Source organism: Selaginella moellendorffii, unplaced genomic scaffold (genome assembly GCF_000143415.4).
Source record: "Selaginella moellendorffii unplaced genomic scaffold, v1.0 SELMOscaffold_35, whole genome shotgun sequence".
In the NCBI taxonomy this organism is placed as follows: domain Eukaryota; kingdom Viridiplantae; phylum Streptophyta; class Lycopodiopsida; order Selaginellales; family Selaginellaceae; genus Selaginella; species Selaginella moellendorffii.
In genome coordinates this window covers 956,453-973,118 of record NW_003314296.1, presented here as the reverse complement: position 1 = coordinate 973,118, position 16,666 = coordinate 956,453, and the positions used below count along the sequence as shown (strand labels likewise).

General features: G+C 37.6%; 1 pseudogene; it reads right to left on the bottom strand.

Moving 5' to 3' along the window:
* Positions 1–263: 263 nt before the first annotated feature.
* Positions 264–2,009, bottom strand: LOC112349038 (annotated as a pseudogene).
* Positions 2,010–16,666: the final 14,657 nt, after the last annotated feature.

The window sequence follows — 16,666 nt, the reverse complement described above, 5'->3', positions numbered from 1 at the left end:
CATGACCTGGTATTAGCACTAGTTGAGCTAATATGAGCGAGCGCGATGGACAGGGTTCGAACCTGTGACTTTCTGCTCCGAAAACAGACGCTCTATCCACTGCGCTTTACACGTTAATTAGTTGTTAGATTTTCATTTAGCTAACACAAAGAGCGAAAGATATCGTGCAAGATTGATCTACAAAAATACCCGGGCTCGGGATCCAGAAATTACGGTACAAGCTCTCAAAAATACCTATTGGAGGAAGCAAAGCCCACGGCTGCTCAGGCCTTGGCTCTGCTTAAGTCGGTGCCCATTAGGCGACCTTCGTCCTCAGTTATAATCTCGATGTCTCTCATTGAGCACACCAGCAAGACGTGATATAGCTTCAGTTTGCTTGCGTAGAACCTGGAATACAAACACGTCCTGATAAGAATGGAGAGCTACCATTGGAAACAAAAGACTGCACCTCTTGAATGTCAGTCAAGCTTTGCTCATCGAGTTGGCCTGGTAGAAACGATGCATTTCCTACACCTGCACACAGGCGTGAAATCGACAAGACCGAGTTCACTTTGCTTGGAAGTTCTGTCGTTGAGATACAAACACGCTCTGATAAGAATGGAGAGCTACCATTGGAAACAAAAGACTGCACCTCTTGAATGTCAGTCAAGCTTTGCTCATCGAGTTGGCCTGGTAGAAACGATGCATTTCCTACACCTGCGCACAGGCGTGAAATCGACAAGACCGAGTCCACTTTCCTTGGAAGCTCTGTCGTTGAGAAAGTAAGGGTACGCTTAAGTTCCTATGTTGTATCAAAGAAAGACTTACTTGTCGTGCCAGCGTTCGTAACTTTTCTTCCAGAAGTGTTTCAGACCTTGTCAAAGGCATCCATAAGCCCTTCGCTTCAAGCCTTTCGATTATTCTCGTAAGCTGTGAAAAAGAAAACAAGCTAGAAAACCACCACGCTCTTGGAAAAAGAAACAGACCTTTAACAGCTTCCGTTGCAGCTGCTGCTCCTTGAGTCTGAACCGTTGGAGCCAAGGTAATATGATGACCTGGAAATGTCTTTGCAACTGCAAAAAAACGGGAGAGCTAAGATACAAGGCACAGTGGCATCCAAAGCTCACCAGCTTCATGTTGCTTTCAGTAGCCTGCAGCCTGTTCGTATCTGAAGAGATTGCCTCGTCTTGCAGCTGCCTCATGACACATGTCAGCCTAAAAACGATTGTAACAGAAAGTTCAACTCAAGGGAAACCTCACCTGAAGTCGCTTTGAAAGGTCTTTGAATCCCAACAGCAGCTCTGGGTATAGCCACTCCCTATCTTCGGTTCCCATCTTCTCAAGCTTGCTCATCACTTCGGCCCACATGGTCTAGGAAAAAAGAGAAGCAAAAAGTTACACATATACTCTAAATCATGATTCATGTTTACATCAGAAACGCCTGGAGGTTTGAATTGCTGAGAAGGCGCCATGACACTAAGCAAAAGATGTTGCATACAAAATGGTGGTGAGTCTCACAGCATAATACACTTCTCTTACCTTGAATGCATAACGAAAATTAGCATAGGCATCACAAATTGCCTGTAGAACCAGCAAGCACTAGTCAGAGTAAGAAAGTAGCTAAACAAAGTCTAATCCTTCCCTCTCCGGAAGGGGTACTGCCAAAGGTGCTGTCAACTGGCCCACTCCAGCGTTTGGTTTGAGCAGCACACCAGCATTTGGAAGCACGTCCTTGTTCGGCACACCAAGTATGTATGTTTTTCTTCCTCCTTCTCTTTGTTCACAGTTTGGACTCTTCAGGCTCCTCGTCACTGTTGGACAAACTCAAAGAAGTCCCTTGTTCGGCCAAGCACAGCTTTCTTTGTCCATGTTTGGAACTCCAGCTCTGCAGTTTGGCCAAACTCCTGTCTTTGGTCAGCCTCCACAGCAGCTGATGGAGTCGTGCTACCAAAAGCTGGAAATGCAAGACTTCCAAAAACTGGAGTGCTGCTACCAAATGCCTGCATCGAAACTCCAAAGGCTGGAGCCATTGGTGTCTGGGTCGGGGTTGATGCACTTCTGGCTTGTCACCACAAATAGTCACTTGAAGTGATTAATCTTGAGTCTGAATTTAGTGAGCTCAAAAAAATAGAGAGTAGGACTTACCATGGCCGTGCACTTTCACAATAAACAGCATTTTGTTGTAACATCACCAAGTAATTAATTTTGAGTTTGAATCCAGTGAGTTGAAGAAAATAGGGAGGAATAAGTCTTACCATGGCTTACAAATAGTATTTTGCTATAACATCACAGAGTGATTAGTCTTGAGTCTAAATCTAATGAGCTGAAAAAAATAGAGAGGAGTATGTTTTACCATGGCCTTGTGTACTTTCAGCTCATCACTTTAAGTAGCATTTTGGTGTAAAGTCAGCATATGATTAGTCTAAAATTTGAATTTTGCAAGTTGCAGAAAAATAGAGAGGAGCAAACCTTATTATGGCTTCAGCTATCATCACAAGTAAGTGATTAGTTCCGAGTCTCAATCCAAAAATAGAAAAACAAACTTTACTATGGCTTTGTGCATTTTTAGCTTGTCACCACAAGCATCATTTTACTGTCATGTCACTACCAAATTAGTCCACTCATTATGACAAGGAGTATTTTGTTATAAAGTCAAATGAGTAATTATTCCTAAGTCTGAATCCAGCAAGCTGAAAAAAAATAGAGAGGAAGCCTTACCATGGCTTCGTGCACTTTCAGCTTATCACCATAAGTAGCATTTTGCTATAATGTTAATGCCATATTAGTCTACTCATCATAACAAGTAACAATTTTTTGTAAATTCACCATGTGATTAGTTCTAAGTCTAAATCCAGCAAGCTATAGAAAATAGTAAGAAGCAAGTTTTACCATGGCGTCATGCACTTTCAGCTCATCACCATAAGTAGTATTTTTCTGTAGAGTCACTGTGTGATTAGTCCACTTATCACGACAATTAACATTTTGCTATAAAGTTAACAAGTAATTAGTTCCAAGTTTGAATCTAGCAAGTTGCAAAAAATAGTGAGGAGTAAGCCTTCTATGGCCTCGTGCAATACCAGCTCATTACCACAAGCAATTTTTTGCTATAATGTCATCAAGTGATTAATCCCAAATCTAAATCCAATGAGTTGCAGAAAATAGAAAAAAGCAAACATTACCATAGCTTTGTGCATTTGTAGTTTGTCACCACAAGTAACATTTTATTCTAAAGTGAATGAATGATTAATTTTGAGCATGAGTACAACAAGCTGTAAAATATAGAAAGGAGTAAACTTTACCATGGCTTTATGCACTTCTAACTCATCACCACAAACAATATTATATTATAAAGTCATTATGTGATTAGTCCCAAGTTTGAATTTAATGAGTTGCAGAAAATAGTGAAAAATAAACTTTATATTGGGTTTATGCACTTTTAGCTAGTCACAATAAATAGTATTTTGTTGAAAAATCATTGTATGTTTCGTCTGCTGATCACAAGAAGCAAGATTTTGCTATAAATTCAATACATAATTAGTTTTAAGTCTGAATTTAGAGAGCTGTAAAAAATAGAGAGCAACAAGCCTTACCATGAGATTATGCACTTTCAATTCATCACCACAACCATCATTTTGCTGTAATATCACTATTAAATTAGTTCACTCATTATAACAAGTAGCATTTTGTTGTAAAATCACCAGTAACAAGTGAGCTATAGAAAATAAAGAGAAGCAAACCTTATCATGACATCATGCACTTTCAGCTCGTCACCATAAATAGTAATTAAACTTTAAAGGCACAATATGATTAGTCTTGAGTCTGAATCTAATGAGTTGTAGAAAAAATAGAGGAGCAAGCTTTACCATAGCCATGTGCACTTATACATTTTGCTATAATATTACCAAGTGATTAGTTCCGAGTTTGAATCTAGAGAGTTGCAGCCTCATGCACTTTCAACTCATCACCACAAGTAGTATTTTGTTGTAAAGTCACCACTTGATTAATCCCAACTCTAAATTTAGAGAGCTACAGAAAAAGAGAGTAAAAAGCTTTACCATATATTATGCATTTCTAGTTCGTCAACATAAGCAATATTTTGCTGTAAAGTCATTAAATGATTAATTTAGAGTTTGAATCCAAAGAATAGAGAGGAGCAAGCCTTACCATGGTCTCATACAATTTTAGCTTATTGCAAGCAAATAAACATAAAATTCAGGATACAATTTATAAAGGTTCAAAAATAGAAAGTCTATGAAAAAAAATGCACTCTTTTTCCTAATCAGTTAAGGGTATTGGGATATTTAGGGTTAAATGTCATTGAATTTGAGTATAGTAGCTTGTTATAATAAGCAGCATTGTCTTATAGAGTAACCACTTGATTAGTTCTAAGTCTAAATACAGCAAGCTATAGAAAATAGTGAGAAGAAAGTTTTACCATGGCATCATGCACTTTCAGCTTGTCACCACAAGCAACATTTTGCTATAAAGTCACTACGTGATTAATCCCTACGTCATGATAAGTAATATTTTGCTATAAAGAGAATGAGTGATTGGTCATGAGTTTGAGTCCAACAAGCTGCAGAAAATAGAGAGGAGTAAGCTTTACCATGGCCTCGTGCACTTCCAGCTCAAGCTCATTGAATTCCAACTTGAGACTAATCACTTAGTGATGTTATAGCAAAATGCTGTTTGTAGTGAGCAAAAAAAAAGAGGAGCAAACCTTACCATAGCCTTGTGTACTTCCAACTCCTCTCCACAAGCAACATTTTGCGATAACATCACCTAGCCATTAGTCCTAAATCTATATCCAGCTAGCAACAGAAAGTATAGAGAAGCAAACCGTACCATGGCTTTTTGCACTTCTAGCTTTTCACCATAAGCAATATCTTGCTGTAATGCCACTAACTACTAACTTTAGAGTTTGAATCTAGGAAACTGCAAAAAATAGGGAGCAATAATCCATACCATGGCCTTATGCACTTCCAACTCATCACCATAAGTAGCATTTTATTGTAACATCACTGAGTGATTACTCATGAGTCTAAATCTAACAAGCTGCAAAAAATAGGAAGGATCAAGCCTTAACATGGCCTTGTGCACTTCCAATTTATCACCACAAGTAGCATTTTGCTATAAAGTGAATGAGTGATTAATCCTTAGTTTGAATGCAGTAAATATAGAGGAGCAAGCCATACCATGGTCTTATGCACTTGCAACTCATCACTATAATTAGCATATTATTGTAATATCACTAAATGATTAGTCTTGAGATTGAATCTAGCGAGTTGGAAAAAAATAGAGGAGCAAGCTTTACCATGATGTAAACTTTTGAATTTGGACTTCCCAAAAGGACATCTAGCCTAATATTATTCAAATATAAAGACACTTAACCCTAAATATCTTAAGACCCTTAACCGGTGTATTCTTATTTATGGGCCTTTTCCCTTTATATTTAAACCTTTAGGGATTGTGTCTCAAATTATTCTCATTGGTTATCTAGAATCCACTATGCTTCCCTAAACAAAAGTTAAGAGCCACAGCTCTCCCAAGAGCCCCACTCTCTTGACACTTTACCTCTCGGATTAGGTAAATTGGATTTGCTAGATATCAATATCAATATGTGGTGTGATTCCCCTAACTAACTAACAGTGATTCCTTTAGCTAACTAACAGAGTCAGACTTAAGACCCCTTTAATACCAAATGTAAACTCTTGAATTTGGAATTTTTAAAAGATTATCCAGCTCAATATTATTCAAGCTTAAAGATGTTTAACCCTGCCCAATACTATTCAAACCCAAAGACACTTAACCTTAAATATCCCAAAACCTTTAACTGATTGGAAAAGGGGGTGCACTCCTATTTATGAGCCCTTTCCTTTTATATTTAAACCTTTATGAATTGTTTCTTAAGTCATTTTCTTTAATTACTTACATATGGCTTTATGCACTTCCAATTTATCACCATAAGTAGCATTTTGCTGTAAATTCGTCATATGATTACTCTACTCATCATGACAAGTAACATTTTGCTATAAAGTGGATGAGTGACTAATCTCAAGTTTAAGTACAGTAAGTTGTAGAAAATAAAGAGGAGCAAGCCTTACCATGGCCTTGTGCACTTCCAGCTCATCACCATAAACAGTATATTGCTATAATGTAACTAAGTGATTAGTCCAGAGTCTGAATCCAACATGCTGTGGAAAAAAGAGATCAGCTCATCATCACACATCACAAGTAGCATTTTGCTATAATGTTATTGCGATATTAATCCACTTATCATAGCACTTTGCTATAAAGTCACCACGTGATTAGTCATGAGTCTGAATCTAGCAAGCTATAGAATATAGAGAGAAATAAGCCTTACCATGGCATTATGCACTTTCAACTTATCACCACAAGTAGCATTTTGGTATAAATTGTCGTGATAATAAGGAAAGGATATCCAAAAGGACTTGTTGACAAGTAACTTTTGATACCCACAATCACATTTATGACAGTGATGTCCACTACTGGGTGTGTGATGAGGTTGGTCACATATATATGCATTCTTAGCATTTTCCAAATTGGTATCCTTCATTTCCTGGGTGTAGGCATTAGCATCAACATCTTATTAGTGTTATTGCAGTGGAAGATCTTGATATAGAGATTCTTTTGGAAAATAAAAAAGTCATATGAGTAGTGAATGGTCTTTGTGCGAATAAGTCAATGACTTTTTCATTATTCTTTCAAGAGTATCATAAAAGGGTTCTCTCAGCACCAATTCCTATAGTGTTTACTTCTAAGTTTGTTTTTATAACAAGAGGTTTTTTATTACTCTCTCCATGTTAGTTGATATAGACTCAAGTTTATCTTCTATTATTCAACCAGTTGCCACATATTGCCATCTACATTTGTGTCATGTAGCAAAGTTAGTTTTCATTATTTATAGCAATGGCATACATATACATATGCATAGGATGAGGCAAACCTAGTTGTGTATGTAAGTGATATTGAGCTTGAGTTTCAATTATTGCGAGTAGTGCTGAATCAAGCATTTGACTTCATCCTTAATATAAATTGGTTGTGGTATAATCATGCCAAGTGTGATTTTAATGCTTCTCCTATTTGTTTTATACTTTTTTATATTTCTTCTATTCCTCTCATTTTTATTTCTCTTCATTCCTTTTCTTTTACATCTGCTTCCATCACTTTTGTCTCCCCATTATTTGCTCTTATGTTTTCATCTTGTTCCTCTATTCCCTCTTTAGTTCCCTTAACAATCTTTATGTTGTAGTGGTTGACTAGTTTATGAAGGAGTATGTTGATCTCTTCAAATTTGATTTGTTGTTTGGGGCTAAGATTGCAACACTGCATTCTATTCCAATTGGGGATGCTTGTTCAATCAAGGTTTCTATACATTGTTAGTCACCAAAGGAGATCAAGATTTTATGTGTAAACGTCAAGAAAATGTTAAAAAAGGTGTTATTCAAAAGTTACAGAGTCCTTGGGTGTGTGAACCTCATCTTATCACAAAGTTTAATGGGAGTATTCGTTTCTGCATCAACTATCGTTTGTAATAAAATGATTATCCTAGATGTGTACCCTCTTCCTTATACTGTTGATTTTCTGGATTGTCTAGAGAGAAGTCATTAATTCACTAAATAAACTAGAAGGTGATCATGCTGCATTTACTTTATTATTAAAGCAAAATAATTTGGTTGTTCATTTTTCTTGATGGGTTTTGAAACTTCAAATATATGATTTTAAGATTGTTTATTATTGTCGTGAATGTGACTTCAGGTATCAAAAGTTACCTGTCAGCCAGTCCTTATGGACACTCTTTCCTTACTGCCACGATAGCAGGAGGTCGATATTGCTGGACTCGTTATCAATCTCCGCCTAAGTTGGTCTTCGCGTGTGTACTTGACCAGATGAGCATAAGGAAGGAATTTCTAAATGTCTATTTAGTCAAACATACTTGACCTGGTTAGAGAAACTTATTCGTTGACTTGCACTTGCTAGTGTTGGGAACTCTTACAATATTAAGATTGGTCCTTCAATATTCGTTAGATGATAATTTACCGTGTTTGCCAAACACCCTCACTATCATGCCCTTTATGTTAGTCTCACTTTGGTCCCAAATGCTATATATGAAAAGTGTCCAGATTTGCTCATTTAGCATATCTACGGAAAGTAGAGATTGTCTTGAACACAATAGTGCTTGTCCTGTGTCCAAATTCGCAATCTAAGGACATTCCATATTTAGTAAGTTTCAAGCTTGTCCCAAAGATTAACTCCTGATACTAAGGGAGGTTTGGGGTGAAAGCCCAAAGTGTGTGTTCCTCAAGGGGGGACTATGGGGGGTTCCAAATGTATAGTAGAGATAGTGGGTAGGTCGAGCATAGCCAACTAACTTGAGGCATAGTCTAAGTGTGCCTGTCTTTGTTCTGCGTCTGACTTGGGTCTAAGCCCAAATTCTACACTATGCTAGCTAGTGAAGTACCCATGTCCTTGCATTAAGCCATCGATATGCCGAAATAGCGTCAGACTCCGTTTGGCTCCATTTTATATGCTGGTCCTGGCATTGGGATGTTGGTTGCTCCAGGACTGTTCCAAATCGTTCTGGGCTTTTGTCCCTTCGCTCTTTGGGCTGTATGCTCGGGAGTTGCTCCATGGTCCGGTTCCGTCACTCCTTGGCTCTATGCTTGGGAGTTTGGCACCATTCCTTTGTTTAGTGGCCCAAGGTCCTGAACCTCGGGTTCCACACCACTATCCTATGGACACATGGCATATGACACATGGCATATAACACGTGGCACATGGAGGGTTTAGATTCCGCTTCGTGGTGTTATATGATGGTAATTCATTATAGAATAAAGGGTAAAAACCACATGCGCTACATTTGGTATTAGAGGATACATCTCAGCGAGCGCTATCCAATGAGATTAGACAACTAGTCTTATTACATACGCAGAGATGAAAATGATGATCCGAGTGGGTACACGTTTGGGTGCAAAAACTTCGCAATTGTTCCTTGGGTATGGAGTTTGGTTACCTTTTTGTACCGTAATGTGCGAGCTTGCTCTTGGGCTTATAAGATGGATGTGAAACATTCCATTTGCATGAGTTTTCACTTGGGCTCATGAGTAAGGCACATTAGCAACTCGAGGTTACACTTTGAGTTAGCAAGATTAATGTTACCATATCAGTGGTTCCATGAGTTGTTCCATGTACCATGGGTGAAAGTAAACCTTCCCTAGGTTTGCTATGAGTGGCAAATAGGCTGATCCATAGTTGTTTAGCATGGCACTAGTGAATCCTTCCTAGGCATGATTATAAGTGGATCAATCAAGATTATAGGGATGAGTCTATTGATTCAAGGAATTATTGCCGTGCTCTTTCATAAACTTTTCTTGGATTGAACTGAAGGCAGTATGAAAGCAAGCTTGAGGTTTAGTCAAAGATGAGACTGAAAAAAGAGTCATCAGGAATGAAGGATCAAATACGTAAATTATTTTTTCTTCTTGGAGAGATGATTTTCAACGAGGTGTTAACTCATTGCTTGTATTCACATTATGCAATCAAAAGTCCCTACCTTGATACATGTTGAAAATGATGGTTTTGCAAGTGGTGAGTCGTGGGATGGATAGCGGTGAACGCTAAACCATTTTATTTAAGCTTGTTATTGGAAAACTTAAGTTGCAATGCTCAATTCTTTTCTAGGGAACCTTGCTATTGCTTTATTAGTAGCTTGGTGTTGGATTAGTTTTGAGTTTGGTTGCTTGATTTTCCATGTCATTTTTTTTCTTGTTAATGTTTTGGCTTTACATTGGATTTTGAACGTGATTGAAGAAGAGTGTTAGTGCAATGTGGATATTTGAAGATATGGTCTTTGTGATTAAACTTAGATATTCATTTTGCATTTTGCAAATATTGGTGTTGGATATTAAAAATATGGGCATGATGTTCAATACCTAAGCATACTATGTGTCTCGAGAATTTATGTTAAGGTGAACCTATGTGAAGTTGCGAGTTGGAGGAAGTTGGTTGAGTCTTGAAACTTTACATTCTGAGAGTCATTCTTTCTTTAGGATGGAAAATTTTCCACAAATTTTCTTAGACTTTTCCAATAGCTGATTTGTTAATCACTTTGCTCGAAAACCATTCCATTTTCAAAAGCCAATACAAACTAGTGAAGGGGTTGGATTTGACTTTGGTTAGATTAAACCTTGGTAGGTAGTTTGTATGATGTAGCTTGGAAAGGGATGCTGACTTTTGGGGCTAAGGAAATTGAGTTGAATAGAATCTAGAGTTGGTATAGAAAAGTGGCTGTTGTGCTTTTTTAGAAAGGTGACCTTTGTGCCTTTCTTTTGTAGCGTTGTGCTTGGTGGCAGGTTACACCTTGCATTTCGTTAAACTCTATGAGAGTAGTAAGCTCTCACTGATCTTGATTTGGTCTTGGTGGCTCTGCGCCTTGGCTAAAGATGGTGATGTCCAACTTAGTTATTTGAGGTTGAGATGTTGATACCCGTACTATAGTTTTGTCTATGAGGAAGTTGTGTACCGATGTGAGTCCATTTCATGGTCTTCACTTTAGTTTTGACTAAATGTTGGTCATGCATAGCTAACCTTTTCAAGGCATGCTCAAAACTAGTGGCTAAATGTATTAATGAGTTTATCGTGGTTGAGTTGTATTCGAGTGGTCATGTAATTTATGCTTATCCATGAACCTTTATCTCGTGCCTAGGGTATTACGTTCATGTTGGACAAATATATAACTCGATGACACAAGTTTAGTATTCAGATTTTGTGAAGGTAAGTTGAAAGGTGATTGTTAGTTGCTTTATGATTAGTGATTACTTGTAGACTTCATTGAGAACTGTTGACACTTGCTTCACTCAATGAGGATTTAGTAGTGATAAACTTACTTTACCGAATATTGTTGAGGAGGATCATGTCATTAGACTTACATGAGTTTTCCATGTTAGTATGTTGACTCTACGTCTGTCAATATCATTTAGATGCATTTAGTCTAGTGTTGGATTTCATTGAGTTTTGGATGTGGTGAATCACTTTTTGATGATGTGTAATTTATAATTGAGTTTTGTTGAAGGATTGGTCTTGGATATTGATTAAAATATCTTTGACTTTGGTTAGCTTGGTTGTTAATGAGTTTTGAGTGGTGATTCACTCTTGCTTTCTTCTACCTTTGTTTTAGCGTTGATGGCATTGAAGTAATGTCTTGTCGTTGACATTGTTGATATTGAGATTCAAGTGAAATAAGATGTCTCTCTATAGGATTGATATTAAGTTTCATTAGTCTTGATGGAGATAGTGTTGATGATTTGGTTATAACTTTATGTTCTTAGCATTTGTGCATTTATTAGTTAGCAACTATGATATTCAAATGAACTAAGTGGCAAGTTGAGTTAGTTGTGTTCTAGATGAGAGTGCTTAGTCATGGTTGAGCTTTGGCTTTTCCATGAAAAGTGATTCAATCATGAACTATACTAGCTTTATAGGAAGAAGAGTTAGTGATCAATATTTGAATGTTTAAATCTTTATTGGATTTGAGTTGAAATATATTAATCATTGATGGTTCTTCTTGTGCTTGTTATCAAGTGAGTTACGTCTTGCTATAGATGGATTTATGAAGGATTGGTTTGATGATCACTTTTTGAGTATAACTTCGTTGTGTTTGGCTTTTGAGTTGATGTATATATGTTTTTCATTAGCTTTGCATTATGAAGTTTAGCTTATAGATATGTTAAGAAGGATATTGTGGGTTATACCATGATTTTCTTCTTTAGCATTGAAGTTAGTTCATGTGAGACTTATGATTATTGCTAAGCACGACTTGGCTATAGACTTCTTCAAGTTTTTGGTTCTTTGAGTTTTATACTTATTATTTCATTTGCTAAGAGTTGTTGGGAAAGACATTTTGGCTTATTAGCTTCGATGTTGAAATTAGTTTTTGCATCTAGCAATCATTGATAATGATTGACTATCATCTAGAATGGTTGATTATCCTTGTCAAAGGTTTTGCTTAATTATTGTTGGTATAAAATGATTTGCCGTTTTTCAGGATGGTAAATTCTTTCTTCGATGATGATTATGTATCTCTTCATTGGTGGGATGATTGATGTTCTTTTATGATAATTAATTGTTTTTTTTTATGGCTTATGGCTTTTTGCATACCATATGTTCTTTGTGGTTTATTTTGGATTAGTCTTTTGGGTTTAAAACATCGGTAGGATGTTGCTAACGCTTGCTTGAGCAACTCTAGTTCCTTGGTATTATTGACCGGAATTTATTCAGATTGGTTAGTGTAATAATTGGCATAAACGAGTGTTTGTTGGTCTTACCACATTCATTCTGTTCTATTGATTGTTGCTCAAGTTGGTTCTAATAGATTTAAATGTTATTTCTTTTGGGTGATACATTCGCGAGCATTTTGCTTGCCAGTCAATGTTACCTTGTGTTCTTTAAGTTATCTTTTGTAAGTTGTTGACATTTTATCTGCAATCTTTGATAGTTAAGTTTTGTCATTGAGTGTCCTTAATAATACACTAGCTATTGAATTTTGTTAGATGGTGAATCCTATGTTTCCAAAAATGATGATCTTGATGGTTCCTATATTATCATACTGGTTTATCGGATGATAACTTACTTGGAATACTTTTGTGTTCTGATCTAAGATTTATTCACTGATAATTAAGACTCTAAGATATCGTTGTCTATGACTTTGATATTGTCCATCTATTGATCTTTAAGTTTGGGCTAGTATAGGCAGACTAGCTTCAACACTTCATGTGCATGGTGAAATTTTTAGTCATGGGGTAGCTACTGTCAACTGGTCACATCACCCGCCTCTTTGTCGATGTTCCTTATTCCGTTAAAAGGGTGTGACCTTGTAAACAACTCTAACTGCCTATTTACAGTAGTTTATCTAAACCTTACCGACGGGTTTGGTTTATTTGCTCAGGAGGGTTGGGGCTTCTGGCTTTTCTCTCTATGTCCTTGCGGGCAAAGGCGTATCACACTTTGGTAAGCTGGGTGACACCCAGAGCAGCAAGGGTGGCTACCTCTGTTGGTCATTTCCTTGTTGGCGATGGCTGGAAGGTGTCTGAGTTGATAGCGCATCTGCGTTAGACAAAGAGGTTGCCTCCTAACTTATTTAAGTTGGTGCATTTATCACATAGTGTGAATACCATGAACTTTTTCTGGAGTTGTTTCTTTGTGTAGCGCACCTTATCTCTCTCCCCTTAAGCCAACTGGAAAAGGGGCAATTGCTTGATGAGAGAGCCCTTAGTGGCTATTTTATCCCCATTTATCCCCCAAGGTTCCAAGGATCCACGGTGACAGTATATCCAAATCTCATCCCATGATCACATGCGCTACACTCACCCCCCCTTCAGAGATGTCAATGTCCTCATTGACTATTGACTAGCAACCCCTACTGAGCCAAGGGGAACCAGCACCTCCATTTCCGCACTCAATCTACCAATTCTTCCATTGTGTAGATTAGCTATTCCATGTGAGGCAACTAGTCATCCACCCGTACTGCAGTCCCACGGTGGATACCTTCGTCTGTGGATACTCCACACAAGAGGAAGGACATACGCATGGATGCCCAATACATACGATTTTTCAAATTTAGGGGTAGGAATATACCTTGCTCAAGGGTATATTATATTTTAGGTAGCCACTAATCAATGGGAATCGAACCCGTGCCATTTTCTCTGATACCAACTGTAGCGCACCTTATCTCTCTCCCCTTAAGCCAACTGGAAAAGGGGCAATTGCTTGATGAGAGAGCCCTTAGTGGCTATTTTATCCCCATTTATCCCCCAAGGTTCCAAGGATCCACGGTGACAGTATATCCAAATCTCATCCCATGATCACATGCGCTACACTTTGGCAGTATTCTAAACTCGAGTATGCATCAATGAGGACGTCGATCTTCCTTAGGGGGGGAGAGTGTCATGAATTTCAAGTATCAAAAGTTACTTGTTGACCAATCCTTACAAACACTCTTTCTTTTGTAGATATGCTAAATGAGCAAATTTGGACACTTTTCATAAATAGCATTTGGGACCAAAATGAAACTAACACAAAAGGCATGATAGCGAGGGTGTTTGGCAGACATGGTAAGTTATCATCTAGCATTGAGGGACCAATCTCAATATCGCAGGGGTTCCTAACACTAGTAAGTGCAAGTCAATAAATGAATTTTTCTAACCAGGTCAAGTATGCTTGACTAATAAACACTTAGGAATTCCTTCCTTATGCTCATTTGGTCAAGTGCACATGCAAAGACCAGTTTTTCAACTAGCTTAGGTAGAGACTGATAACAAGTCCAACAATACCGACCTCCTGTTGTCGTGGCAGTAAAAGTAGAGATTGTCCTAAACACAATGGTGTTCGTCCCATGTCCAAATTCGTAATCTAAAGACATTCCATATTTAGTATGTTTCAAACTTCTCCCAAAGACTAACTCCTAATACTAAGGGAGGCTTGGGGTGAAAGCCCAAAGTGTGTGTTCCTCAGGGGGGGGGGATATGGGGGGTTCCAATGTATAGTAGGGATAGTGGGTAGGTTGGGCATGGCCAACCAACTTGAGGCATAGTCTAGCTCCCGCTTGCGTGCATGTCATTGTTCTGCATCCGGCTTGGGTTTAAGCCTAAGTTCCACACCATGCTAGCTGGTGGAATACCCATGTCCTTGCGTTAAGCCACCGATATGCCGAAATAGCGTCAGACTCCATTTGGCTCCGTTTTGTATGCTGATCCTAGCATTGGGATGTTGGTTGCTCCAGGACTGTTCCAAATCGCTCCGGGCTCTTGTCCCTTTGCTCCTTGGGTTGTATGCTTGGGAGTTGTTCCATGGTCTGGTTTTGTCACCCCTTGGCTCTATGCTTGGGAGTTTGGCACCATTCCTTCGTTCAGTTGCCCAAGGCCCTAAACCTCGGGTTCCACACCACTATCCTATGGACACGTGGCATGTGACACATGGCATATAACATGTGGCACATGGAGTGTTTAGGTTCCACTTCATGGTGTTATCCTATGGTAATTCACCATAGGATAAAGGGTAAAAACCACGTATGCTACAATTATCTGAGAAATTCTATAATTGATGTTGACATCTTTTCTTGAACTCCTCTTCCTTCTTTGCTTTTTTATCATGTTTCTAAGAAGCCTATTATTCTAATATTTTTGAATTTTCTAGATGAGGATTGCATGCCATCAGTAGTTGCTATACTTGATGTTCGATATCCACAATGTCTAGAACAAAATTTACCTTCTTTTGACGAAGTTCATGAGGCTCAAAAAATTAAGCCATGGATCCAAAGGCTTGGTGATGGGTTTAAGAATTTTGCATCACTTGCTGATAACTTGCCATTTCGGCATTTATATTCTCAATATCATCTTAAGGATGACCTTTTTTTTTTTTGTGAGGATGGATCCTAATGATCATTTACAGTTGGTGGTGCCTTTGATCCTTATTCTACATTTTCTCCATACTTACTATGATTATCCTATTTTAGGCAGGTATATGAGATAATGTGACTAAAAAGTTGCATATGTCTTTCCATTGGTTGGAGATGGGACAAAATGCTCTTTAGCATGTGTGTAATACATTTAATGCTAAGTTCGTAATACTCCCTCTTGTGTTGCAAAAGGATGGTTGGAGTCAAATGTGTTTGTTTGAGTTGGTGGCATTTGATCTGATGGGGACTTTTTTATGGGTAGCTAGCTTTTGACTACTTGATTCGCTAGGTGGATATCAATGCTTTTGTTAGTGTGTCTGCAACTGTTGTTAGATACTTTCTCCTTAATCGAGTGGTGTTCCAGCATTTCTATTTGGAGTGGATTCTTTCGGATAACAGTCTCGCATTTATGGCTATACTTATCATCTATTGATAAATGGTTTCATGGAATAACTTATTTGAACTTTAAAAAAGATAATCATGAAGTATGTGAACTTTCAGTATTCGGATTAAGATGGTTATTTGCCATCTCTTTGATATATATATGTCATAGGGGTATAGAGTTTTGTTAGTGCTTCACCATATAAACTCTTATATAGTTATATGATCCAATATTACTAATGGAGTTAAGTTTACCTTCATGATTGTCACGAGCTAGCAATATTAAGTTTTGGGATCAGTATTTAATAAACATTCTTCCACTTATTCGAGTAGAGTACATTGAACACTTGAGCCACAAATAAATGGGACAATAACAATGTTATAAATTCTATCATCATCTACCTGTAAAATACAAAGTGGATGATATAGTGTTAGTCTATTTTCCTAATCTTATGGTATGTGATTTGTTTAAAGGGCTTCTTGCCTAGTGGAAGGGAAGTTAGAGTGAAAGTTTATGAAGTTCAATATGATGTTCAATAAGCTGATCTTTTAAAAATTATATATATGCAATATATATGCAATAAACTTTTCGTACAAAAGGATAAAAAACAATTAGTACCACTTATAAATCCACTGATACCTCCCCCTAATGCTTCTCAAGATCCTGGCCCGTCAATTAAAAAACCCTGATTACCTTCCATCCTTCCCAAAGGAGGGGAAGTGTATAATGATCGTACATTAATATTAATATAGTGGGATTTTAATAACCATTAGATTGGTATCAATTTGGACCATTTATCCTTATGTATAATATAAACTAAAGTTTTAAACTAA